Raw genomic sequence first — 26312 nt, 5'->3', positions numbered from 1 at the left:
TGTTATCCTCTCAAGGGAATAAGTGGGAGATTTGTTATCCTATCACGGGAATGAGTGGGAGATTTGCTATGATATATCGGGAATGAGTGGGAGATTTGTTATCCTCTCATGTGAATGAGTGGAAGATTTGTCATCCTTTCACGGGAATGAGTGGCAGATTTGCTATCCTTTCACGGGAATGAGTGGGAGATTTGCTATCCACTCACGGGAATGAGTGGGAGATTTGCTATCCTCTCAAGGGAATAAGTGGAAGATTTGTCATCCTCTCACGGGAATGAGTGGGAGATTTGCTATCCTTTCACGGGAATGAGTGGGAGATTTGCTATCCTATCATGGGAAAGAGTGGGAGATTTGTTATGCTCTCATTGGAATGAGTGGGAGGTTTGTTATCCTCTCAAGGGAATAAGTGGGAGATTTGTTATCATATCACGGGAATGAGTGGGAGATTTGCTATGATATCACGGGATTGAGTGGGAGATTTGCTATGATATCACAGGAATGAGTGGAAGATTTGTTATCCTCTCATGGGAGTGAGTGGGATATTTGTCATCCTCTCATCGGAATGAGTGGGAGATTTGTTATCCTTTCATGGGAATGAGTGGGAGATTTGCTATCTTCTCATGGGATTGAATGGGAGATTTATCCTATGACAGGAATGAGTGGGAGATTTGATATGATATCATAGGAATGAGTGGGAAATTTGTTATCCTCTCATGTGAATGAGTGGAAGATTTGTCATCCTCTCACGGGAATGAGTGGCAGATTTGCTATCCTTTCACGGGAATGAGTGTGAGATTTGCTGTCCTCTCACGGGAATGAGTGGGAGATTTGCTATCCTCTCAAGGGAATAAGTGGAAGATTTGTCATCCTCTCACGGGAATGAGTGGGAGATTTGCTATCCTTTCACGGGAATGAGTGGGAGATTTGTTATCCTATCACGGGAATGAGTGGGAGATTTGCTATTATATCATGAGATTGACTGGGAGATTTGCTATGTCACGGGATTGAGTGGGAGATTTGTTATCCTCTCATGGGAGTGAGTGGGAAATTTGTCATCCTCTCACGGGAATGAGTGGGAGATTTGCTATCTGCTCACGGAAATGAGTGGGAGATTTGCTATACTCTCACGGAAATGAGTGGGAGATTTGCTATGATATCACAGGATTGAGTGGGAGATTTGCTATGATATCATGGGAATGAGTGGGAGATTTGTTATCCTCTCATGGGAGTGAGTGGGAGATTTGTGAACCTCTCACGGGAATGAGTGGGAGATTTGCTATCCTCTCAGTGGAATGAGTGGGCGTTTTGTTATCCTATTACGAGAATGAGTGGGAGATTTGCTATGATATAATGGGAATGAGTGGGAGATTTGTTATCCTCTCGGGAATGAGTGGGAGATTTGTTATCCTTTCACGGGAATGAGTGGGAGATTTGTTATCCTATCACGGGAATGAGTGGGAGATTTGTTATACTCTCATTGGAATGAGTGGGTGATTTGCTATCCTCTCAAGGGAATAAGTAGGAGATTTGTTATCCTGTCACGGGAATGAGTGGGAGATTTGCTATCCTATCATGGGAAAGAGTGGGAGATTTGTTATGCTCTCATTGGAATAAGTGGGAGGTTTGTTATCCTCTCATGGGAATGAGTGGGAGATTTGTTATCCTATCACGGGAATAAGTGGGAGATTTGTTATCCTATCAAGGTAATGAGTGGGAGATTTGTTATTCTATGATGGGAATGAGTGGGAGATTTGCTGTCATCTCATGGGATTGAGTGGGAGATTAGTTATCCTTTCATGGGAGTGAGTGGGAGATTTGTTATCCTATCATGGGAATGAGTGGGAGATTTGTTATCCCTTCACGGGAATGAGTGGGAGATTTGCTATGATATCACGGGATTGAGTGGGAGATTTGCTATGATATCACGGGAATGAGTGGGAGATTTGTTATCCTCTCATGGGAGTGAGTGGGATATTTGTCATCCTCTCATCAGAATGAGTGGGAGATTTGTTATGCTTTCATGGGAATGAGTGGGAGATTTGCTATCTTCTCATGGGATTGAATGGGAGATTTATCCTATGACTGGAATGAGTGGGAGATTTGCTATGATATCACAGGAATGAGTGGGAGATTTGTTATCCTCTCATGTGAATGAGTGGAAGATTTGTCATCCTTTCACGGGAATGAGTGGCAGATTTGCTATCCTTTCAAGGGAATGAGTGAGAGATTTGCTATCCTCTCAAGGGAATAAGTGGAAGATTTGTCATCCTCTCACGGGAATGAGTGGGAGATTTGCTATCCTTTCACGGGAATGAGTGGGAGATTTGTTATCCTATCACGGGAATGAGTGGGAGATTTGCTATTATATCATGGGATTGAGTGGGAGATTTGCAATGTCACGGGATTGAGTGGGAGATTTGTTATCCTCTCACGGGATTGAGTGGGAGATTTGTTATCCTCTCAAAGGAATAAGTGGAAGATTTGCTATCCTCTCACGGGAATGAATCGGAGATTTGCTATCCTCTCACGTGAATGAGTGGGAGATTTGCTATCCTATCACGGGAATGAATGGGAGATTTGCTATGATATCATGGGAAAGAGTCGGAGATTTGTTATCCTCTCGGGAATGAGTGGGAGATTCGTTATCATTTCACGGGCTTGAGAGGGAGATTTGTTATCCTATCACGGGAATGAGTGGGAGATTTGCGATGATATCAGGGGATTGAGTGGGAGATTTGCTATATCACGGAATGAGTGGGAGATATGTTATCCTCTCATGGGAGTGAGTTGGAGATTTGTCATCCTCTAACGGGATGAGTGGGAGATTTGCTATCCTCTCAGGGGAATGAGTGGGAGATTTGTTTTCCTATTACGGGAATGAATGGGAGATTTGCTATGATATCATGGGAATGAGTCGGAGATTTGTTATGCTCTCGGGAATGAGTGGGAGATTTGTTATCCTTTCACGGAATGAGTGGGTGATTTGTTATCCTATCACGGGAATGAGTGGGAGATTTGTTATCCTCTCATTGGAATGAGATGGAGATTTGCTCTCCTCTCAAGGGAATAGGTGGGAGATTTGTTATCCTATCACGGGAATGAGTGGGAGATTTGCTATCCTCTCACGGGAGTGAGTGGGTGAATTGTTATGCTATCATGGGAATGAGTGGGAGATTTGCTATGATATCACGGGATTGAGTGGGAGATTTGCTATGATATCACGGGAATGAGTGGGAGATTTGATATCGTCTCATGGGAGTGAGTGGGAGATTTGTCATCCTCTCATTAGAATGAGTGGGAGATTTGTTATTCTTTCATGGGAAGGAATGAGAGATTTGCTATATTCTCATGGGATTGAGTGGGAGATTTATCCTATCACAGGAATGAGTGGGAGATTTTCTATGATATCTCGGGAATGAATGGGAGGTTTGTTATCCTCTCATGGGAATGAGTGGAAGATTTGTCATCCTCTCACGGGAATGAGTAGGAGATTTGCTATCTTCTCATGGTATTGAGTGGGAGATTTATCCTATCACGGGAATGAGTGGGAGATTTGCTATCTTCTCATGGGATTGAGTGGGAGATTTATCCTATCACGGGAATGAGTGGGAGATTTGTTATTCTATCAAGAGAATGAATGGGATATTTGCTATCCTATCATGGGAATGAGTGGGAGATTTGCTATCTTATCGCGGGAATAAGTGGGAGATTTGCTCTCCTCTCACGGGAATGTGGGAGATTTGCTGTCATCTCAAGGGAATAAGTGGGAGATTTGTTGTCCTATCACGGGAATGAGTGGGAGATTTGCTATGATATCACGGTAATGAGTGGGAGATTTGTTATCCTCTCATGGGAATACGTGGGTGATTTGTTATCCTCTCGGGAATGAGTGGGAGATTTGTTATCCTTCGGGAATGAGTGGGAGATTTGTTATCCTCTCGGGAATGAGTGGGAAATTTGCTATCCTCACGGGAATTAGTGGTAGATTTGCATTTCTATCATGGGAATGAGTGGGAGATTTGCTTCATTTAAGATCTTTTATGGCATTTGGATTAGTAACCAAGTTTTAATAAAGATTGGCTTTATTTAACTTTGAAGAAACTACATTCCATGACAATTGTTGTGATTCCATTTTACTTCTGGAAACTTTTGAGTTAATTTTTAAATAAATTTAGACATTCTGTATGGTATCTGGCTGTTTGCCCCCCACAAGCCCGTGCCGCCAATGACTCCCAATTAACCTCCAACCTCTGGTATATTTTGAACAGTGGGAGGAAACTGGAGTCCCCGGGGGAAACCCACACCTACATGGGGGATAACATACAAGCTCCTTACAGACAGCGTGAGATTCAAACCCCAGCCCTGTTTTCCAGCGCTGTAGCAGCATTGTGTTAACTGCTGTGTTTACCGTCTTGCCCTTTGATCAAACCGGAGTTCTGATCTTGCACTGATGAACACAAAAATAAGTAAAGGAGATTATGTAAATTATTCCAGCTGTATCTGAACAAAAATTGAAAGTTGTCCTGAATCTCACTGAGGATTGCTTGTAGATTGTCCTGTCTGTGACTAGCAGACCCTCACTTTAAAGAATGAGCTTCCCATTTCTCCACTGTGAAGAAATCATGTACTATTTCACAAGCACAATGCTATTTTATTTAAGGTATTGCGGGGGGGGGGAAGGCTCCTTTGAATTTGGTGTTCTGGTTCTATAAGTGCTGATTTCCCAAACATTTCCAATCTTGTTTCTGTCAGCAGGAAGGGTTGCAAAGCAGCTCAAGAATCTGGTCAACACTGTGTATCTCATGACCTTGTGTTGTTTTTGCCTTCGTCTCTTTGTGCTTGTCCCATTACAAAGGGGGTCATTTCTTATTAATCTTTGGACACCATGCCAGTGACGTATTTCATTATTTCCTGAAGAACCCTCTGTTGGCTGAGCTACTCTTGTACTCTCCAGGGATGAAATGAAAATAATATTTGAGTTTCAGCTCATACATGTTACTTTACATAATTCTGCTCCTTAATTTGATGCTTCTTAGTTACTTGGAATTACTAAGAGGATTCATTTGAAGGAATAAACATAAAAGTCGGGAAAGCTTTTTTCCCTCAGTAGCACTGTAATAGCAGGAAGGCTGAGCCAGAAAGGTTCCACCTTGCACTTCTGATTTTTGCTGCATTGGCTGATGGTCATCCATTTAAATGAAAGACCACAGTTAACTTTACTCTTGCTTAAGAAAAGTTTAAACTTTCCACAATTTCCAGATGGGAAATCTCTGGCTGTGCTCTCCTTTATGCCACAATAACTAAAAAGCTGGCCATTTAGATGGATGAACCACTGGAGAAACATGAGGACATGTTTTCAGTAACAGACACAGGCTATAGGCATTACAACTCTGGGCCAATATAGTATAATTTCAAAACTCTGCAAATTATAAATAAATTAAATATGCTTTTGTAGCCCCTTTAACTTCAGGAGATTCGTGAGTAGCAGCTATTATTTTGAAACCGGGGAAGGGAGTTGACAGTAGCAGTTGTTGTATGTTTCCTCTTTATCCTATTTTGTTCCTTGGACCTGTGACAAAATTCCATTTTTCTATTACCTGGCCACTGGTGCAGATTGCAGCTGATGTGTTGGCATGTGTATGATTGCTACTATCTCTGTGGTTAACCTGTTCTGGAAAAGACCAATCTAAATCAGAGTATCAAGGGGGTCAAGGTTGGCATAACTGTTAATACAGCTCCTTTACAATGCCAGCGATGAGGACTAGACCTGGGTTCGAATCCTGCGCTGTCTGTAAGGAGTTTGTATGTTCTCCCTGTGTCTGTGTGATTTTTGTTTCTCTCTGGGGACACCTGTTTCCTCCCACCATTCGAAACCTACTGGAATGTAGGTTAATGGGGTGTAAATTAGGTGGCATGGACTCGTAGGGCCAAACTGGGCTGTTACAGTGCTGTATGTCTAAATTTTAAAAAAATTAGGAACTGAGACTTGGGATTACTTTCCAACTGTAGCTGCTGGTATGAGATTATTACTTGTTTATGGGTGTGCGATTGGAGCTGATGATACTCTAGAGGTAATTACTGCTGAATATGATCGATTAATATGGCTATCAAATGTTTATCAAGCTATCACAGTTTATATCTTGAGTGAAATCACAAGTTGGTTCATTGATCTGCCGATTATACCTCCGTATCTTATTGGTGGTCTTATGCCCACTTAACAAAGATTTTGCTTTTGCAAATGTATTTCATTCATGCTCCTCCTGAAACTTCACTCACAAACTCTCCGGTCTGGTCATACTTAATTTGGAGTGGTCAATTTGCATACATTGCATACTTTTTGTTTGAAAATTCTACCAGCACTCCAAGCACCACTCCCTCGATCGGCACGTTGTCTGGCTGGGCTTGCCTAGTAATGACAGCTCAGCGTGTGGGAAGAAATTAGCAACTTTACCAAAAAAAAGATTCAAAAATGTTGTTGAAGACTCCTTGATGAAATCAACATTCCCCGTGTTCCAGGAACTTTTTGCACCTCTGAAAGCTTGTGGAACATTTGGGATGGTATCGAGAGCTTCAGCATCGAAACAATGCACTGACCCAGTGTAAATGGTGAAAGCAATTGCTAAGAATGTTTACCACACTACTCCCCCACCTCCTCTGTCAGCCACCTCCTGCCCCACCTATGGAAGAGTTTGTGATCTCACTTTAACCTGTTCAGTACACCTCAGAACCCACAAAATTGGAAGCATGTCATCCTCCATCCTGAGGGACTGCCTAAAATTAAAATCATTAAATGAGTTCCGGACACTATAAGAAGAAATAGAGGGAATCCACATTTATTAAAGAAAGAGGATATTTTGGATGTCTTGGAGTGAAAGTCCTCATCTGGAAAACAAACAAGGTGAAGGAATTGCATCCTTGCAAGAGACAGGGTGGGAAGAGGTACAATCCAGGTTGATTTATAGTAGTTATTAATTGGTAGTTTGTCCTAGAGAGGTCAAGGAAGGGGAGAGAGGAGCCTGAAACAGTCCAGGTAAATTTAAGGGTAGGGTAGAAGTTGACAATAAATTGATTAAAATTGTCAAGTTCTGCACTGGTACAGGAGGTGGCACCAATTAGAGGAAGAGTTAATGTGTGGTTCCTGAATACAAATAGAACAGCAACTGTCCCACATACGAGACAAAAGGGCAGGTGTAGCTGGGGCCCATGCATGTGCTTATGGTTACATCCTGGTTCTGGAGGGAACAGGAAGAGTCAAAGGAGAAGTTGTTAAGTACAAGGACATGTTCTGCCAAGCAGAGGAGAAAGAGTGTTAGTTGATGGGGCCTGAACAGTTCTGCTTCAAAAGAAATGGAGAGTCCTGATGCCTTCCTGATGTGGAATGGATTTATAAAGGAATTGCATTATTCAGGAATATTTGGAGGGCAGTTACTATGGTCTCTAAATTGCAAATGTCACAATAGTGAAATATGATCATACCCCACAAGTGTGCAGAGAGAAAATACTCCCTATTTCTGAAAATATATGTACAAGTAGCAATTTAAGCAATTGGCCATTCTTCTTCATCAGTCCTCAGAGATCAAGCAAGACTTGGCTCACTTCTTGTTCCAATGACACAGATGGGATCAATATGAGAGCAGAAGACTATTCCATAGATAGCACAAGAGCTCCCTGATTAAATGTGCATGTATGTAGTTTGCTTTGAGGAAGTGCACTCTTTTTAGACTGGTCTTGTGTGCTCCTGATGCATGCAGTTATTTTTAATCAGTGCCATCCCGACAGCTCCTCCTTCCCTATGAATGTCTGTGGTCCAGGAATTCAAAGGCGATGTTCCCTTTTTTTTGAGAAGAATATCCTTAAAACCGTCTTTGTTTACTGATTTCTTCCTGGGACAGAGCTCGGAATGAGTTGTACTACAGGCACCTGGTGTCAGACATGCAAACAGCGTACTTGTCCATTAGAAATGGATGTAATTCAGACCTCAGTGCAAGTGATGTTTTTTGTTTACTTCTCCTACTTGTGTTTTCTGTTTATGGAATAGCTGCAGAGCACAATGAGAGATGATGCAGAAATGGATGGTCTTCTTTTGTCATAATTTTTATATTTTATATCTCAATTTGTTTAACATTACTAACTGTCCCAGTGCTGTAAACAGTTTTCTCACCTCCTCTCCATTGATGACAAAGAATGAACTTGACTCATTGTAGCCAATGGATTTCCCACTGTAAACAGTTCAGTTGTACACCTTGTATTTGAATGCCAGTGGCCTGTGCCATGATAGAACCCCATCTTGAGCCATTTGTTTACTCCACAGTATATCAGCAAGTGACTGAGTGCTTTGGATTCAGTAAGAGAAGATGGAACCAGACAACAATCCCAATGTACTAAAGCCATGCTTTAAAACTACCTGTGGCTCCAGACAAGCTTCAACTTCCCAATTGCTTCACTCCACCAGACAGAGGGCTTGAGAGCAATGACCTTCTTGGAGTAAGCAGCAGAAATTGTCTGCATTCTTGAGAAGGCAGTTGACCTCCATACTCTTGACCTCTGTGCACTGACAATTCCTGCTAAAATCAAAAGTTTTCCCTGAGGTAATTGGCCTTCTGATATCCTAGGCCTTTAGGCAATATGTTGACATGCGCGGCCCCAAACTAAATTTGAAAATAATTATAATAGTGAGTTTGTCTCCTAAGTTCTTTTCACTCATATCTCTCTCACTAATGGAGATGGAATATCATCAGCGTGTTCACTTTCAAAGCCAGAACTTTGTTAAAAACTTAAGCAGATATGTTTTAACCTCTGATCAGCCTAGCTACTTTGAATTAGTTAACACAAAGGTCTTTGACAGCACTTGTGATCAGCCAGTTATAAAGTTTAATTGAAAAGTTCTACGCGTGTCTATCTCTTCTCCCTCGCCTTCCTGCTACCAGGACTCTTTATTTCCACCGTTATCATTTCAGCATTGAGCAGCTCCTTTGTAATATGGAACGTTCATTACAGGGTTTTTCTTGTACTGCTTTCTCTCACAAAATAGTAGGCTAATTATCGTTCCCTCTTACGAAGAATGTTGCTTTTGTAAAGTTTGGAGGATCAGGAGTTTCTTGGAGACATCTGCTTGCAATGCTCAAGTTGAAAAGCCTTATAAATTCAGCAAGCCTGTTTTTGCACCATGTATAATTAGAGCTTGAAAAGTTGCCATATAAGCAAGGGAGCAAGTGGTATTTATACTGAATGATAGATTCCACATCGTGAAAAGGTTCCAGAGTCTTATTCAAATGCTTTTTATACTTGGCAGCAATTCAGCTTGAAGTTGTGTACATTATTCTGCATTTTGTTTTTCACCTTGGCTTCATGCACCAATTGTACAGGACCCCATTTATTGCAGTATCATAATGTACTCAATGTTGTCTTTATGGGACATCAAAGATTTCCAAATTTCACATTCTCATTTCTTCCTTGCCTGGGTTAATGCAAAAATGGAAGTCAGCGATTATATTGTTGGCATTGTCTACGATCACATTTATAACTTGCATCACTTGCTATGATGCTATTTTATTTAATTTTAAAAAAAATTAGACATACAGGCCATTTCAGCGCTCAAGCCCGTGCTGCCCAGTTTATACCCAATTAACCTACACCCCCCCCGGTATGTTCCAAATGGTGGGAGGAAACTGGAGTCCCTAGGGAAAACCCTCGCAGACATGGGGAGAACATGCAAACTCCTTACAGACAGTGTAGGCTTCGAACCCTGGCCCCGATCGCTGGTGCTATAAAGGCATTGTGCGAACTGCTACGCCAACCCATTCCGCCTCCATTCCTTTATTTAGAGGTTTGGATTTTCTCTTTTGAACAATAGCTCAAAGTAAGTGCTCACATTTTTGAATAAATATAAATGTTACATTTGGACATGCAGCACACCAACAGGCCTTTTTGGCCCATGATCCTGTACACTAATTAACCTACAGTCCCCTTACATTTTGAAGGATGAGAGGAAACCCACACAGACTCAGTGAGAATGTACAAACTCCTTAGAGACTTCTCCGAATTTGAACCCAGGTCTCTTGTACTGTAATAGTGTTGTGCTAACAGCTACACTAACTGTGCCATCCAAATGTGACTCTTAGCCATCGAAGTGTATATTTTGCTGTCACCAAATAAAAATGTGGTTTGTGATCTCATATGTTTTCCTTAAAATCATGCCTTTGGATCACTTCTAATGCTTCTAATTCTTGTTCTTGTACTTGGTCTCTGGAGTGGGTAGGAATCAGGTGGCAGGTACATGTTGACAGCAAGCTTACCTTTCCATGCTTGGCACAGTGATATTGCTTTGTTTGAATTTCCCTTCTGTTCTATTCAAGTTTGTGTTTCAACTAAGCTTGCTATAATATTGGAATTACCATGCATAATCTTTGCTTGTTTCCAGTGCATAAATTATCTGTACAACCAGACATAATGGCAGACCTTCAGAAATTGAGACAGGGTGGGAGAGGTAGTGGAGGAATGGATGGGGAATCTGATTAGTCCATTGTTAAAATTTTAATGAAAAGTAGGATGGATGTGTGTGTAAACCACCTTGACACTGTTGTCTTTATGTTCATTCTTCATGCTTCAGATCTCGACCATCTATAGTTCATGGATTGAATTTCCTTTGAATCCATTGGTATTCTCAGCAAAAGATACTCAGGAAATGAACTGCTTTCAGTCTGTGGACTCTATACCAGAGGGGTGAAGTTGAGGCAGTGGGTGCAGATGCTGGGATGCAAGTTGCCTTTGAATTGAGTTTGAATCCTGTGGATTAACAGCGGTCTTCACTATGGTAATGAACTTGTGTCAAAGTCTGTCTGAATGTGTTCTGTACTTTGCCATAATGGGAATTAGCATGGTTTTCCTCAATAGTACAGATTTCATAAATGGACTCTTCTCTACACTAATTCACCTAGCCACCCTCTCCCCCTCAACCTGGAAGTTTGTTAGCCATAGAATTTGAAGTTAAGAGCAATTTTGTTAGGTTGAGAAAAGTTTTGCTATAGGAGAGAGAGAAAGAAAGAAAAATAAAAAGAAACCCTTGACCTTTTGAGTTGCAAAGAGCAGCTTTCACCTTGTGTGATCCATGGGAGCATTGACCCAATCCTAGCCTGCTGTCAGATTGAATTCAACGGGTTCAAAGAGCTCATCAAAGCTCAGACACTGTTAGTTTGAAGTGCAAATTCCTTTTGCGTTGTATTCAGCCAAACAGCCATGTTGTTGTAGTTTGGTCTCACTGATTGAACGCTAAATGTGCCTGTTAATTATTTCACAGGAGTACCAAAACACGCCCTATTTTCAGTTTGTTACACATTCAAGTCATTTGCATGTTGCTTTCTTTCTTGGACCTGTGGTAGGGGGTGGACAGTGAGAAGGGTCTGGTCAGGAAGAATGCAATATCTAACTTGTTGTTTTCTTGCTTTTTTCTCTTGTTCACTCATTCCCTGAATTACGTTTACCTCTTTAGCCCCTGCTCCCATTCACTGGCTTTTAAATTGCTTAGTAGGAACTTTTGGCATTTAACAATCACCCTTGTTTTGAATAGTACAGATGCTAAGACATTCTCCTTTTTCTCTGGAAAAATTGGAGAGAATGAAAAACATTTTGAATTGATTTCCCCATGGTTAGTGCAGTGATTAGCACAGCGCCATTACAGCCCCAACGACCTGGTTTCAAACCTGGCACTGTCTGTAAGGAGTTTGTACCTTCTCCCTGTGTGTCTGTGTGGGTTTCCTCAGGGTGCTTCAGTTTCCTCCCACACTCCAAAGACATAGAAAGTTAATTGGACACATGGGTGTATTTGGGCGGCAAGGGTTGGTGGGCTGGAAGAACCTGTTACCATGCTGTAACTATTAAAAATTTAAAAAATACAGGGACTGTGATAGATGAGCTAAATTGTAGTATGACAAAAGAAAACTTGAATTTATATATCCTCTTCCCCAAGAAGATTTTAAACTATGTAAATTCATTATTCTTTTGCTCATAACTGGTCCCTCAGTTATTTCGCAGCTAAATGTGAAATTTATTTTGAAATCTAGACACTTTCATGGTCATATAACTATACAACATGGAAACAGGAATTATAGCCCAACTCATCCATGCCGACCAAGTTACCCATTTTAGCTAGTCCCACTTACTTGTGCAAGTCATGTATTCCTCTAACCTTTTCCTATCTATGAACCTGTTCAAGTGGCTTTTAAATATCATAATTATACCCACACCACTACAGCTGCCTCTGACAGTTCCATATACTCACCACCTTATATGTGAAAAGTTGCCCCTTTGGTCCCTTTTGTTTCTTCCTCTTCCCCTCCCCCCTCCCCCCCCCCCCCCCCCCCCCACCCCCAACCTTCAACTTATCCCTCTGGTTTTAGATTCTCCTACCCTAGGGTAAACACTGGAACTAGTCACCTTATCTCAGAAATAGAATTTGTTGGCATGGACAAGTCACAATGTAGACATTCATATAAACTATTTTACAAAAATAAAATTAAAATAGTGCATGAAAAGTCAATGCAAGGCAATGTCTTTGGTTCACTGATCATTCGGGAATCTGATGGCAGCTGGAAAGAAGCTGTCCTTGTGCCGCTGAGTGCTCGACTTCAGGCTCCTGTACCTTTTTTCCGATGGTAGTAGTGAAGAGGACATGCCTGGTTGGTGGGGGGTCCTTGAGGATAGAGGCTTTTTTAAGACACTGTCTCTTGTTGATGTTCTCGATGGAGTGGTCTGGTGTTCGTGATTCTCAGGCCAAGTTAACAACCCTCTGGAGTTTTTCTTGTCCTAAGCATTGGCACCTCCGTACCAGAGAGTGATGCAACCAGCCAGAATGCTCTCCACAACAGACCTGTAGAAGTTTTCGAGAGTCTTCGGTGACATACTGAACTGCATCAAACACCTCACAAAGTGAACCTTCTTCATTAATCCATCAACAAGGAAGCACCAGGACAGATCCTCAGAGATGTTGACACCCAAGAATTTGAGGTTCTTGACCCTTTCCACTACTGAGCCCTCGATGAGGGCTGGTTTGTGTTCTCCTGACTTCCTCCTGAAGTCCACAACCATCTCCTTGGTTTTGCTAACATTGAGTGCAAGATTGTGGTGTGACACCACTCAATGAGCTGATCTATCTCCCTCTTGTTCACTTTCCTGGTTACCGTTTGTGATTCTGCCCACATCTGTGCCCCTCGTGATAGTTTTGTACATCTGTATGGTCACACCTCAGCCTCCATTGGTCTGAGGAGAAGATCCGGGCCTAGTGAACTTCTCCAGTCCTCAGTAACATTCTTGTGAATCTTTATTGCATGCTTTCAAGCTTAATGTAGGTAACAAAAGCAACACATTTTGTATGCTGGTCTTTCCTCATTACAACAGTTAATGGAATGATTAGACCATCTAGTTTAGCTGTTGATTAAAGGATAAATTTTGTTCATCAGACCCCTGAAGAACTTCCCAGTTTTTGCAAAGATAGCGGGTATAAGAAGGCTTTGGCATGTAGGATTAAGGAGAACCTCAAGGCATTCTATGTGTATGTGAAGAACAGAAGGATGACAAGAATAAAGGTGGGGCCGCTAAAGGAGGCGAAATGTGCCTGGAGGCGGAGGAAGTTGGAGAGGCCTAAATGAATACTTAGCTTCAGTTTTCGCAAAAGAAAAAGACCTTGATCAAGGTAAGGTCAGAATAAAACAGCCTGTGTACTGGACAATGTTGAGTTAAGGAAGAGGAAGTCTTGGATCTTCTTAGAAACATCGTTTGATTAGTCCCCAGAGCAGGACGTGATATACCCCAGGTTGCTGTAGGAAATGAGAGAAGAGATAGCTGGGGCAGTAGTGATGAACTTTAAATCTTCTTTGGCCAGAGGGGAGGTGCCGGAAGATTGGAGAATGGCAAATGTAGTCCCCCTCTTTAAAAATTATAATAGGGAGTATCCTGGGAGTTATAGACTGGTGAGTCTAACATCTGTGGTGTGCAAACTAATGGAGAGGATTCTCCATAGAACCTATGAGCATTTGGAGAAGTGCAGTCTACTCAGGGATAGCCAGCATGGGTTTGTGAAGGGAGGGTTATGCCTCATGAGCCTTATTGAGTTTTTTGAAGTGGTAACAAAAGAAATTGATGAGGGTAGGGTGGTAGATGAGGTCTACATGGATTTTAGCAAGGCATTTGACAAGGTCCTCCATGAGAGACTCATCCAGAAAGTCATGAGGCACAGTATTAATGGAACCTTGGTTGTATGAATAAAATATTGGCTGGCAGGAAGAAAGCAGAGTAGTAGTGGAGGGAAAGTATTCTGTCTGGAGGTTGGTGACTAGTGGAGTTGTGGGTGCCTGGAATGCCTTGCTGGGATGGTGGTGGAGGCTGAAACATTAGGGGCATTTAAGAGACTCTTAGAGCTTAAATGAAGGAAAAATGAAGGGTTATAGGGTGGAGAGGGTTTAGTACTTTTTGTAGGGATTTATGGATCAACACCACATTGAGGCCCTACTGTGCTGTAGTGTTCTATATTCTATATCTTGACAACTTCTGCTTCCATCTGAGTGGGAAGATGGGACTTTGGCTTAACATGCCATCTGAAAAATTGCATCTCTAACAATTGCCATTCTGAGGGAATGCTCCACTAAATAGCAACCTAGATTATGATATTGCAAATATCTTGAAGGAAAAAATAAGTCTTGTATTCTTTACTGACACTGGGGTACTTGTGCCAATCAAGAAATTAAACAGTTAAGAGTTTCTTTAAAAATACTTGGATAAAAATCTTTGATACATTTGTAACCCTTGTGGAAATGGTGGAAGACATGGAATATGCTTTAGGCAAATAACAACCATTGTAGTTGAGTAACATTTTTGTTCTTTTTGAAAACAGTTTATCCTGTTGGGTTACATGCCCGTCAGAGTTGTATAATGTATGAGTTCCAGAGGCTCGATTCTCTCTGTAGATCAAGTGGAGCCCTTTTAAAACCTTTTGATCTTATCCTTTTGTAATGACAATTGTTTTGATGTAGTCCTTGCTAAACCACTTTGAAGATGAGAAAGAAATTGGCATTGCACCTTATGCACTTCAACTCGATGACATTTCATGCCATCTCATAAATAAGGTCATCACCTTGGAGAACATACTGGTATTGCAAAATCTTAAACTTCTGATGATATTGGACTCTGCAATACTTTATTAACTATAATTCACTGCACTTGCCATTTCAGACATGCTCATGTAGTCATTAGGCCCTTTCATGTCCCGCCTCCGTCTGGAGGCCGGCTACAAGTGCAGAGGGAAAAATATAAATGCCTCTCATGGAGCAGCCCTAAAAGACTGCTCTTGCGTCGCATTCATGTTGAGCGGCGCTTCGCAGTGCCCTCTGGAGCCAAGAGAGGCAAGCCAACCAGTCCACAACAGAGCAATGGCCGTCTTCCCTACCCATAATCTCCCATGCAGCTGGAACCGCTCTGTGTTTCCCAGAATGGTTTTAGCTGTGTGGGGGATTATGGGTAAAGAAGACGGCCATTGTTCTGCCATGTTTTGAGCTGTAGATGAGTGTCCCTGAAGGCTGAAGCAGCTGGTGGGCCCCCACCGGCTACCCTACCCTGAGGTGGTCATGGATGGAGAGGGGTGAGTGGGTGGGAGAGAGAGAGAGGAGAGATGGGTCGCGGGCTGACGGTGTCATTATGACGTCATCAGCCCGCTCCTAGCCAGCTGCTTGCAGTGAAATTATATTGATGCAAGACGGCAATGTGCTTCCCAAGAGGGGTTGAAGGCAGCACATTCATAGAAATAAGTTTCCCGACATAAGGGTGGAGAATCTCTGCCTTTACAGTCGGGCCTCATGTAAAACGATCCATTTGAGATTATTAGCTAACATTTCCACATCCCACAGCTACTCCCATCTTAAATAGGGTGTTTGTTCTGTAATGTTATGATGAGGCATCCTCTATCTTGCATCAAATGAGCATTCTTCTCACATGAATAAATCCAGTATTGTATGGAAAAGGTATGCGTATGTTTGGGAAGTGGATGCAAGCAGGTTGAGGGAATCTGATTGGTCACGTGTGCACTCTTGGATAGCAATCCACAATAAATCTGTGCCCTTTTTATCTTCTCTTTCCCAAGGGTTTTAGAACTACTTGTACTTCCTACTTTTACCCTCACTAGGTTAGTACAGGAAATGGGCCTGTCTTGTGTGGTTTTATTCATTAATTTCACTCCCAGATTTACCATTTTGTATTTAATGTTGGCTGATTCTGTTACTCGTGGTTAACTTTTAATAGTAACTAAATACTTGGAGACTAGAGGATGCCATATACCATTCCTGCGGTACATACTATTGGTTCCATATCATAAAGCTTTTTTTTCCCAATAAGGTCTTCATAGAGAGAATGCAGAGAAGGTTCACGAGAATGTTGACAGGATGTTGGAGTTTGAGTTACAGAGAAAGGTTGAGGGACTTTTTTCTCTGGAGCTAGAAGATTGAGGGGGGATTTGATGGAGGTGTTCAAGATTTTAAAAGGGTCAACATAGATAGGTTTTTTCAATTAAGAGTGGGGGATATTGAAACCAGAGGCCATGGTTTGAGATTGCAGGGGGAAAATTATAAGGGGAACATGAGGGGAAATTTCTTCACGCAAAGGGTGGTTGGGATGTGGAATAAGCTTCCGGCAGAGGTGGTTGAAGCAAGGACGTTATTTACATTTTTTTTAAAAAAAATTTTATTTTTCACACCATAAACCACATTGACCATGATACATACATTTACCTTTTCAAATATATACAGTGTAATTTTCTCCCCCCCTCCCTCCTCCCATCCCACCCTCCCTACCTCCCCCCCCATCCATTTAAAGTACAAAATCTAAGATACATTAAACCAGTCAAACAATGTTGTCATTCAATAAAAATAAACAAGAAATTCCACTGAGTCCATTCTTTTCATTTCCTTCTCCTTTCGTTAATTTAGGTAGTGAATGTCCCCGTTAGGTTTTCTCTATTGTGTTTCATGTAAGGCTCCCATATTTGTTCAAATATTTCAATATTATTTCTTAAACTATATGTTATTTTTTCTAATGGAATACATTTATTCATTTCTATATACCATTGTTGTATTTTCAAATTATCTTCCAATTTCCAGGTTGACATAATACATTTTTTTGCTACGGCTAGAGCTATCTTAACAAATCTTTTTTGTGCACCATCCAAATCAATTCCAAATTCTTTGTTTTTTATGTTACTTAGGAGGAAGATCTCTGGATTTTTTGGTATATTGTTTTCTGTAATTTTATTTAATATTTGGTTTAAATCTTCCCAAAATTTTTCTACTTTCTCACATGTCCAGATTGCATGAATTGTTGTTCCCATTTCTTTTTTACATCGAAAACATCTGTCAGATACTGTTGGGTCCCATTTATTTAACTTTTGAGGTGTAATGTATCCAGTTATATTGTATCATACGTAACCTCGTATTTATTGTATTTCTCATCATTCCAGACCATAACTTCTCCCATGTTTCCTTTTTTATCTTTATATTTAAATCTTGTTTCCATTTTTGTTTAGTTTTACCATTTGTTTCCTCATTCTCCTTTTCTTGCAGTTTAATATACATATTTGTTATAAATCTTTTGATTATCATTGTATCTGTAATCACATATTCAAAGTTACTTCCCTCTGGTAACCTCAGACTGCTTCCTACTTTGTCCTTCAAGTAGGATCTCAATTGGTAATATGACAGCACTGTATCTTGAGTTATATTGTATTTATCTTTCATTTGTTCAAAGGATAATAATCTATTTCCTGAAAAACAATTTTCTATTCTTTTGATCCTGTTTTTCTCCCATTCTCTAAAGGAAAGGTTATCTATTGTAAAAGGGAGTAACTTATTTTGCGTCAATATGAGTTTTGGTAATTGGTAATTTGTTTTATTCCTTTCTACGTGAATCTTTTTCCAAATATTGAGGAGATGATGTAATACTGGAGAACTCCTACGTTGTACCAATTTTTCATCCCATTTATATAATATGTGTTCAGGTACCTTTTCCCCTATTTTATCTAGTTTTAATCTAGTACAATCTGGCTTTTCCCTTGTTTGATAAAAATCTGATAGGTATCTTAATTGTGCGGCTCTATAATAATTTTTAAAGTTTGGCAGTTGTAAGCCTCCTTGTTTATACCATTCTATTAATTTATCTAGTGCTATCCTCGGTTTTATTATCTCTTGTATTTCTACTATTTCAAATGGTTCTATTAATTTATTTTGTTCCTCTATTTGTAATTTTGGTAGTTCAATTTTAGTTAAAAATTCATCTATTTTGCCTTCTTTCCCTTCGTTTTCAGTTTGGTATAATTGTTCATAGAATTCTCTAAAGTTTTCCTTGATCTCCGTTGGATTATATGTGATTTGTTTGTCTTTTTTCCTTGATGTCAATATCATTTTCTTAGCTTGTTCTGTCTTAAGCTGCCATGCTAGAATTTTGTGCGTTTTTCCCCCAGTTCATAATATTTCTGTTTTGTCTTCATTATGTTCTTCTCCACCTTGTATGTTTGTAGTGTTTCATATTTTTTTTTTATCTGCCAATTCTCTTCTTTTAGTTGATTCTTCCTTCTTGCTAATTCTTTTTCTATATTTACTATTTCCCTTTCCAACTTCTCTGTTTCCTGATTATAGTCCTTCTTCATCTTGGTTACATAACTTATTATTTGCCCTCTAATGAACGCTTTCATTGCATCCCATAGTATAAACTTATCTTTCACTGATTCCGTATTTATTTCAAAATACATTTTAATTTGTCTTTCAATGAATTCTCTAAAATCCTGCCTTTTAAGTAGCATAGAGTTTAATCTCCATCTGTACATTCTTGGAGGGATGTCCTCTAACTCTATTGTCAATATCAAGGGTGAATGGTCCGATAATATTCTAGCTTTATATTCTGTTTTTCTTACTCTATCTTGATAACAAAAATAGGTCTATTCTTGAGTATGTTTTATGTCTACCCGAGTAATATGAATATTCGTTTTCATTTGGGTGTTGTTTCCTCCATATATCCAAAAGTTGCAATTCTTCCATTGATTTAATTATAAATTTGGTTACTTTGTTCTTTCTGTTAATTTTTTTCCCAGTTTTGTCCATATTCGAATCCAAATTCAGGTTGAAATCCCCTCCTATTAATATGTTCCCTTGCGTATCTGCTATCTTCAAAAAAATATCTTGCATAAACTTTTGATCTTCTTCGTTAGGTGAATATACATTGAGTAGATTCCAAAACTCCGAATATATCTGACATTTTATCATTACATATCTCCCTGCTAGATCTATTATTTCCTCTTCTATTTTAATTGGCACATTTTTACTAATTAATATAGCTACTCCTCTTGCTTTTGAGTTATATGACGCTGCTGTTACATGTCCTATCCAATCTCTCTTTAATTTCTTGTGCTTCAATTCAGTTAAATGTGTTTCTTGCATAAATGCTATATCAATTTTTTTCTTTTTTCAGTAAATTTAGCAGTTTCTTCCTTTTAATTTGGTTATGTATTCCATTAATATTTAAAGTCATATAGCTCAGCGTAGCCATTTCATAGTTTGTTTATCTTCCCTTTCCGTTTCTCCATCATCACCTTTCCTTCTTATCCATTTCTGCTTTCTTGTTTTGAACACTTTATAAGACAACATTTCTAAAACATCAAACATTTTCCTTATTCTCCTATTTAAAACTTCTTTAACCCCATTCTCCCCTCCCCCTCCTGAGTTGCCCTTTATCCCTTGTCGGGCAACCACATCTCCCCTCTCCATTTGGATTTGCGAATTCACTCGCAAACGTCAACTGATTTTGCAGTGTCCGTAACTCCTCCTCACCCAGCCCCCCCCGGAAAAGATTTCAATTTTTCATATGTAACAAAGGTCACTCTTTTAATTCCCTCCTTATTCCCTCTATTCCCTTTCCCTCCCTTATTAATTCTTGTCTATACTCTATATATTTTCCTCTAAATATGGATACATTCATGTTCTTTCTTTGGCTTGGCTTCGCGGACGAAGATTTATGAAGGGGGTAAAAAGTCCACGTCAGCTGCAGGCTCGTTTGTGGCTGACCAGTCCGATGCGGGACAGGCAGACACGATTGCAGCGGTTGCAAGGGAAAATTGGTTGGTTGGGGTTGGGTGTTGGGTTTTTCCTCCTTTGCCTTTTGTCAGTGAGGTGGGCTCTGCGGTCTTCTTCAAAGGAGGCTGCTGCCCGCCAAACTGTGAGGCGCCAAGATGCACGGTTTGAGGCGTTATCAGCCCACTGGCGGTGGTCAATGTGGCAGGCACCAAGAGATTTCTTTAGGCAGTCCTTGTACCTTTTCTTTGGTGCACCTCTGTCACGGTGGCCAGTGGAGAGCTCGCCATATAATACGATCTTGGGAAGGCGATGGTCCTCCATTCTGGAGACGTGACCCATCCAGCGCAGCTGGATCTTCATGTATACACACTATATATATACACACATATACCCCTTTACACACATACATATAGTTCGTGGTCATTTTTGCTCTCATTACATGTCTTCATCTCTCTGCTTGTTTTGTAGTTGTTCTGCAAATTTTCTTGCTTCCTCTGGATCCGAGAATAGTCTGTTTTGTTGCCATGGAATAACTATTTTAAGTACCGCTGGGTACTTTAACATAATTTTATGTCCTTTTTTCCATAAGATCGTTTTTGCTGTATTGAACTCCTTCCTCTTCTTCAGGAGTTCAAAACTTATCTCTGGATAGAAAAAAAAAATTTGACCTTTATATTCCAGTGGCTTTTTGTCTTCTCTTACTTTCTTCATTGCTTTCTCCAATATATTTTCTCTTGTTGTATATCTTAAGAATTTTACTAAAATGGATCTTGGTTTTTGCTGCGGTTGTGGTTTCGGGGCTAATGTTCTATGTGCCCTCTCTATTTCCATTTCTTCCTGTAATTCTGGTCTTCCTAGGACCCTGGGGATCCAATCTTTTATAAATTCTCTCATATTCTTGCCTTCTTCATCTTCCTTAAGGCCCACTATCTTTATATTATTTCTTCTATTATAGTTTTCTATTATATTTATCTTCTGAGCTAACAGCTCATGTGCCTCTTTAACTTTTTTATTAGATTCTTCTAATTTCTCTTTTAAGTCCTCTACTTCCATTTCTACAATTATTTCTCATTCTTCCATATTTTCTACTCTTTTTCCTATCTCTGACATGACCATTTCCATTTTATTCATTTTTTTCTTCTGCATTCTTAATTCTTCTTTTTATCTCATTAAATTCTTGTAATTGCCATTCTTTCACCGATTCCATATTTTCTTTAAAAAAAGATACATCCATTGTCTTGCCTTTCTCTTCTTCCATTTCTTTCTGTTCTTCTTCTTCTTCCTCTGGGTTGACCATCTGTTGTTTCCTTGTTTTCTTTTTACCCTCTTCTTTCTTGTTGTCGTTATTGTCTGTGTTCTGCACCTGCTGCTGTGCTGCAGGTGTCTCTCTCAGCTGCGGAAATCGACTCCTCAGCTGTTCCCCCCTCCCGTCAGTGTGTTTTTTTTCATGCGCGGTTGCGCACTTTTACTCGGCTCTGCGAGCCATTTTTGTAGTCCAGAGCCCGGGACTTCCACTGACCTGAGGGAGCGGGCTTCTCTCTCCGTGGCGGGCCTCTTCGGACAGGTAAGGCCTTCACCTTCTTCTTCCGACGTTCTTTCTTCCTCTTTTCTTCCCGTTGTTTTCGACTTTTCTCTCTTCGCTGCCATTTTCTTCTCATCTTTATTTTTACTTTATTATAAATTTTAATCTTGTACCTTTGTGCTTTGTGTGTTTTTTTTTAACTTTTCGAGAGAGGGCTGGAATTCCCTGACCGGCCACTACTCCATCACATGACTCCCGCGACATTATTTACATTTAAGGAAAGACTGGATAATTACATGGAGGGGAGAGGATTGGAGAGGTATGGACCAGGTGCTGGTCAGTGGGACTAGGAGGGTGGGGATTTGTTCTGGCATGGACTAGTAGGGCCAAACTGGCCTGTTCTGTGCTGTATATGGTTATATGGTTATAAGAAATATCTAGTGTTAATGGTTGATATTTTCTCCTCCCACATGTTGAAGTGTCAAATGTTCCACAGTCTATCCAATGTTGATGTACTTGGTAGGATAGTAGAGTAAAATGGTGATGATTACACATTGTCTCAGCACCTCATTTGCCAAGTCTATAATCTTGTGTCTGGAACAATTGTGCCAAATGATAGGTGATATAAAATGTCCTCAACTAACATCTAAATGAATGACTGAAAATGTGCCATTTTGTGTTGAAGTATTATTTTGTACAACTTCTCTTAATTGTCTCTTAATTAATCCATTTGTTTTGAGCCCTTTTAAACCATTTGTATTTGCAGGATTCAGTCAATTAATTTAGAGAATCCAATGAAAGACAGCAAAATTCAATTGAGCACTGAATCTTGAAAACAGCATTGCTCGTGACCAACCTCTCTCAATTGCCTCTCTGAATATGTGCGACCTGCTTCTAATGAGAAATTATTGGTTTCCAGCCACCCAACGAATCACACATTTTACCCCCTTTTGAGTGATTTACTAAAGTGATTCTGTTTAGATTTGAGAGTCTAACCTGTATTTGGATCATTTGCCTAATCTTTGGTCAAGAACTCCTGCTGGCCTAAAAAAAGTCACTGTTACTGTCAAGCTGCGTTAATAGGAAGTGGTTTGGTTCTTAATGATTGTAAGCCAGCCAGCCAGCTCTTTTTAATGTTCCCTAGTTTTATACAGAACCTAGAACATCGTTAAAAACTTTAGCAGATAAGGTCTTAAATGTAGTTGCCAATTTTCAGAACTTTATTCATATTTATTTTTAATTGGCAAAAAAAAAGCTGATGAGTTGGAAAAGCATCCTTAAAATGAGAAACGTTCCACTCTACTGTCGTGGTGTTGCCAACAGGTCCTCTGTGTGAAACACTTGGGGAAGAGGCATTTGCAGTTCTGAAATTTAGAAGGCAAGGTTAATTGAAAATATTTTAATGCTTTTTAATTTGCCCTTGACTCTATATACTGACTTCAACATGAACTGAAGCTTGTGATTGTTCTTTAGTGTACTGTAAGTCATTCATTTTCAATTGGACTATTTGAGAGTTGAGCAGTGGATGTGGAAGGGGTGGGGTTTATAGGAGATGAGGAATCATGAGACTGGTTTAAAAACTAGGCATAATTATCTGGGAAGATTGAGTCTGGAATTCAAATCTGTGAAGCAGTGCCATGTTAACACCTAATTTTTCTGCTTCAAATATGAAATCTTAATTTGAGCATAAAAGTGCCCCAGTTATATGGTTATTAACCCTTTCACATTAAATACCCCTGCCTTCTGCCAGACTTCACTTGGAGACAGCTGAATGTTTTCAGAACCATTCTTTTGTGTCTTTTTTTTTGGAAAACTTTATTTCAAGACTTTAATCAAAATACAATTAACCATAACAAATAAAAGTAAAGAACAATTTTTTTTAAAAATCCCACCCACCCTCCCACCCCTTCAGCCAGCTCCCTTAAGGGGAGCCAAATATAAAAACAATACAGTTAATATAAAGAATATTTCAAAGTATTTCCAAATTCATAAACTCCAAATAAGGAGATCACATTTTAACAAAAAATGAATAATTATCATGTAAATTACAAGTAATTTTTTCCATAATAATACAATTTCTCAATTCATTATGTCAGCGTAGCGGCAGCGACACTTCTCCTGCAATAACGCATACAACCAGACGGGTTGAGCTCAGTGAGCAGACTGGTTTATTGCAGGCTGCTGGGCTGCACTTATACTCCCGGCCTAGACCTGGCTGAGAACCGCGCTGGAGGGCGCTGACATCATCTGGGCATCACGTGGTCCGCAAGCGCGGGTTTCTGAGCCCCGAGCTGGAAGGAAGGGAAACCTCTGACAGCGCCATTTTAGCCGGTTTGCCTGCCTTGTGGTGAGTCACCACTCACCCCCCTCCCACCCCAAGAACCGACGCCAATGTCCTTTTTGCCGGGCAGCCTCGCTTCTTGGGCTGGGCAACGACCATGGGCTCAGTGAAATCAAGGTGCACTGGCTTCAGTCTGTCCATGATAAACAGCTCATGCCTGCCACCCAAGTCCAGTGTGAACATCGAGCTGGAACGCTGTATAACCCTGTATGGCCTCTCGTATGGTCACTGCAGAGATGCTGCGGTCGGGCCCCGCCGAACAAAAACAAACTCTGCGGAAAGCAGCTCGCCAGGAACGTGAGTCAGGCGGGTGCCATGCCTGGGTGGTGGTGGGGGTTCGAACGAGTCCAAGCATGCCCTGAGGTGAGGAAGTAGTTCATGCGGCGACCACTGGGGATTGTGAGGTGCATTGACAAACTCACCAGATAGTGCCAGCGGTGCACCGTAGACCAGCTCAGCTGATGATGCCTGCAGGTCTTCCTTGGGAGTGGAGCAGATGCCCAGGGGCACCCAAGGCAGTTCATCCATCCAGACGGGACTGGTGAGGCGGGCCATGAGCGCCAACTTAAGGTGGCGGTGTAGGCGTTCGGCTAGTCCATTGGCCTGCGGGTGGTAGGAATTCAAACAGGCCAAAGGGGGTGATGATGGCTGTCTTGGGTATGACCTCAGGGTGCACTGGGATCTGGTGATATCCGCACACCAGGTCAACCTTGGAGAAGACCCTCGCGCCGTGCAGGTTGGCCGTAAAGTCCTGGATGGCGTAACGGTCAGGAACGGTTGCCTCGTTGAGCCGTCGATAGTCTCCGCAGGGACCCCAGCTGCCGGAGGCTTTCGGGACCAGGTGGAGCAGTGAGGCCCACGGGCTGTCGGACCGCCGAATGATCCCCGGCTCAAACAGATGTGAAAACTCCTCCTTCGCTACCTGGAGCTTGTCAGTTGGGAGCCGGCATGCCTTGGCGTGAACTGGTGGGCCCTGGGTGGGGATGTGGTGGAACACACCGTGGCGCGGTGTGACAGCAGAGAACTGTGGCTTGAGGAGTGTCGGGAACTCGTCCGGGATTCACTGGAACTCGTCTCTGGGTATGCTGATCATGGCCATCTGCGGTTGCTCCGAACGAGAGGTGTCGAGGCGAACGGCCTGGAAGGTACGGGCGTCCACCAGGCGCCTACCTCGAATGTCCACCAGAAGCCCATGTGCAAAGAGTAAGTCTGCACCCAGGATGGAAGTCAGGAGGGACGAGACAGTGAACCTCCACGTGAATTTCTGTTGGCTGATCTGGAAGTGGACTGTCTTGTCTCCATACGTTCGGATTGCCGTAGTGTTGGCCGCACGGAGGAGAGGTCCACGAGGTTGGTTCCTGGATTCGGTGGCCAGTATGATGCTGATCTGGACTCCAGTGTCAATGAGGAACCGCCAGCCACTGACTGAGTCCCGCAAGAATAAGGCTGTGTCCTTGGCCAGCTGCCACAGCCATTAACAGCAGCCAGCCTGATCGTTTCCCTGGAACAAGCAGGGCTGACGACATTTCCAAGGCTTGGCTCCCCAGCGCTGGTGGTAGAAGCAGAGGCCTGCTTATGCTCTCGGAGGCCCCTGAAGGGGCCGGGTGCTCTACTGCAGCACTAGGCGCAGGCTTGGCATGATCGTGCCCATGCTCATGACCTGCTTGACCACTGAGCCTTCCGAGAATCATTCAATCCATAGCTCTTTGGCCTTCTGGGCAACCTTCCTCGGGTCAGTGAAGCTCTCCTGAACCAGTAGTGAGCGGATGTCCCTGGGCATATGTTCGAGGAAGATGCGCTCGAAAAGTGGGCAGATGATGTGCTCACCCATGAGCGCGAGCATCTCATCCATCAGTTCCATCGGGGACCTGTCTCCCAGGGCGTCGAAGTGCAGCACCCGAGCGGCATGCTGGTGTCTGGATAGTCCGAGGGATCGCTTGACGGTTTCGTACTTGTCCTCGATGGGTGTGTGCTGAACAAGGTGCAGCATGTGTCTGGCGGTGGCCTGGTCAGGGGCAGTGACTATATGGTAGAATTTGGTCGAGTCGGACAAAATCTGGTGGAGGTGAAACTGGACCTCTGCGTGGACGAACCAGGTCTCCGGCTCCTGAACCCAGAATTCAGGCAGTTTCACGACTATAGCGCAGATCCCAGGCTCGCTCATGATGGGTTCAAAGACGTTTGAACCAGTCAGGGTCACCAATTGTAGCGGCGGCTACACTTCTCCTGCAATAACGCATGCAACCAGACGGGTTGAGCTTAGTGAGCAGACTAGTTTATTGAAGGCTGCTGGACTGCACTTATACTCCCAGCCAGGACCTGGCTGAGGACAGCGCTGGAGGGCGCTGAC

The 26312-nt window shown here is 41.8% G+C and overlaps 1 protein-coding gene across 10 annotated transcripts in view; it reads left to right on the top strand.

The window, feature by feature from the left end:
- Positions 1–26312, top strand: part of LOC138743658 (protein FAM53A-like) — a 211460-nt gene that overhangs the window by 103929 nt on the left and 81219 nt on the right. The window contains exon 6 of one of the 10 annotated variants that reach the window (XR_011344983.1): positions 10610–10813. The exons of the other annotated variants lie outside the window; for them this stretch is intronic. The gene's annotated coding sequence lies outside the window, so the exon portion shown is untranslated. The remainder of the gene's footprint in view (positions 1–10609; positions 10814–26312) is intronic. 10 annotated transcript variants of the gene reach the window in all.

Source organism: Narcine bancroftii, chromosome 9, assembly GCF_036971445.1.
Source record: "Narcine bancroftii isolate sNarBan1 chromosome 9, sNarBan1.hap1, whole genome shotgun sequence".
In the NCBI taxonomy this organism is placed as follows: Eukaryota; Metazoa; Chordata; class Chondrichthyes; order Torpediniformes; family Narcinidae; genus Narcine; species Narcine bancroftii.
Note: the sequence above shows the minus strand (reverse complement) of the source record. Positions and strands in the feature narration are given on the sequence as shown.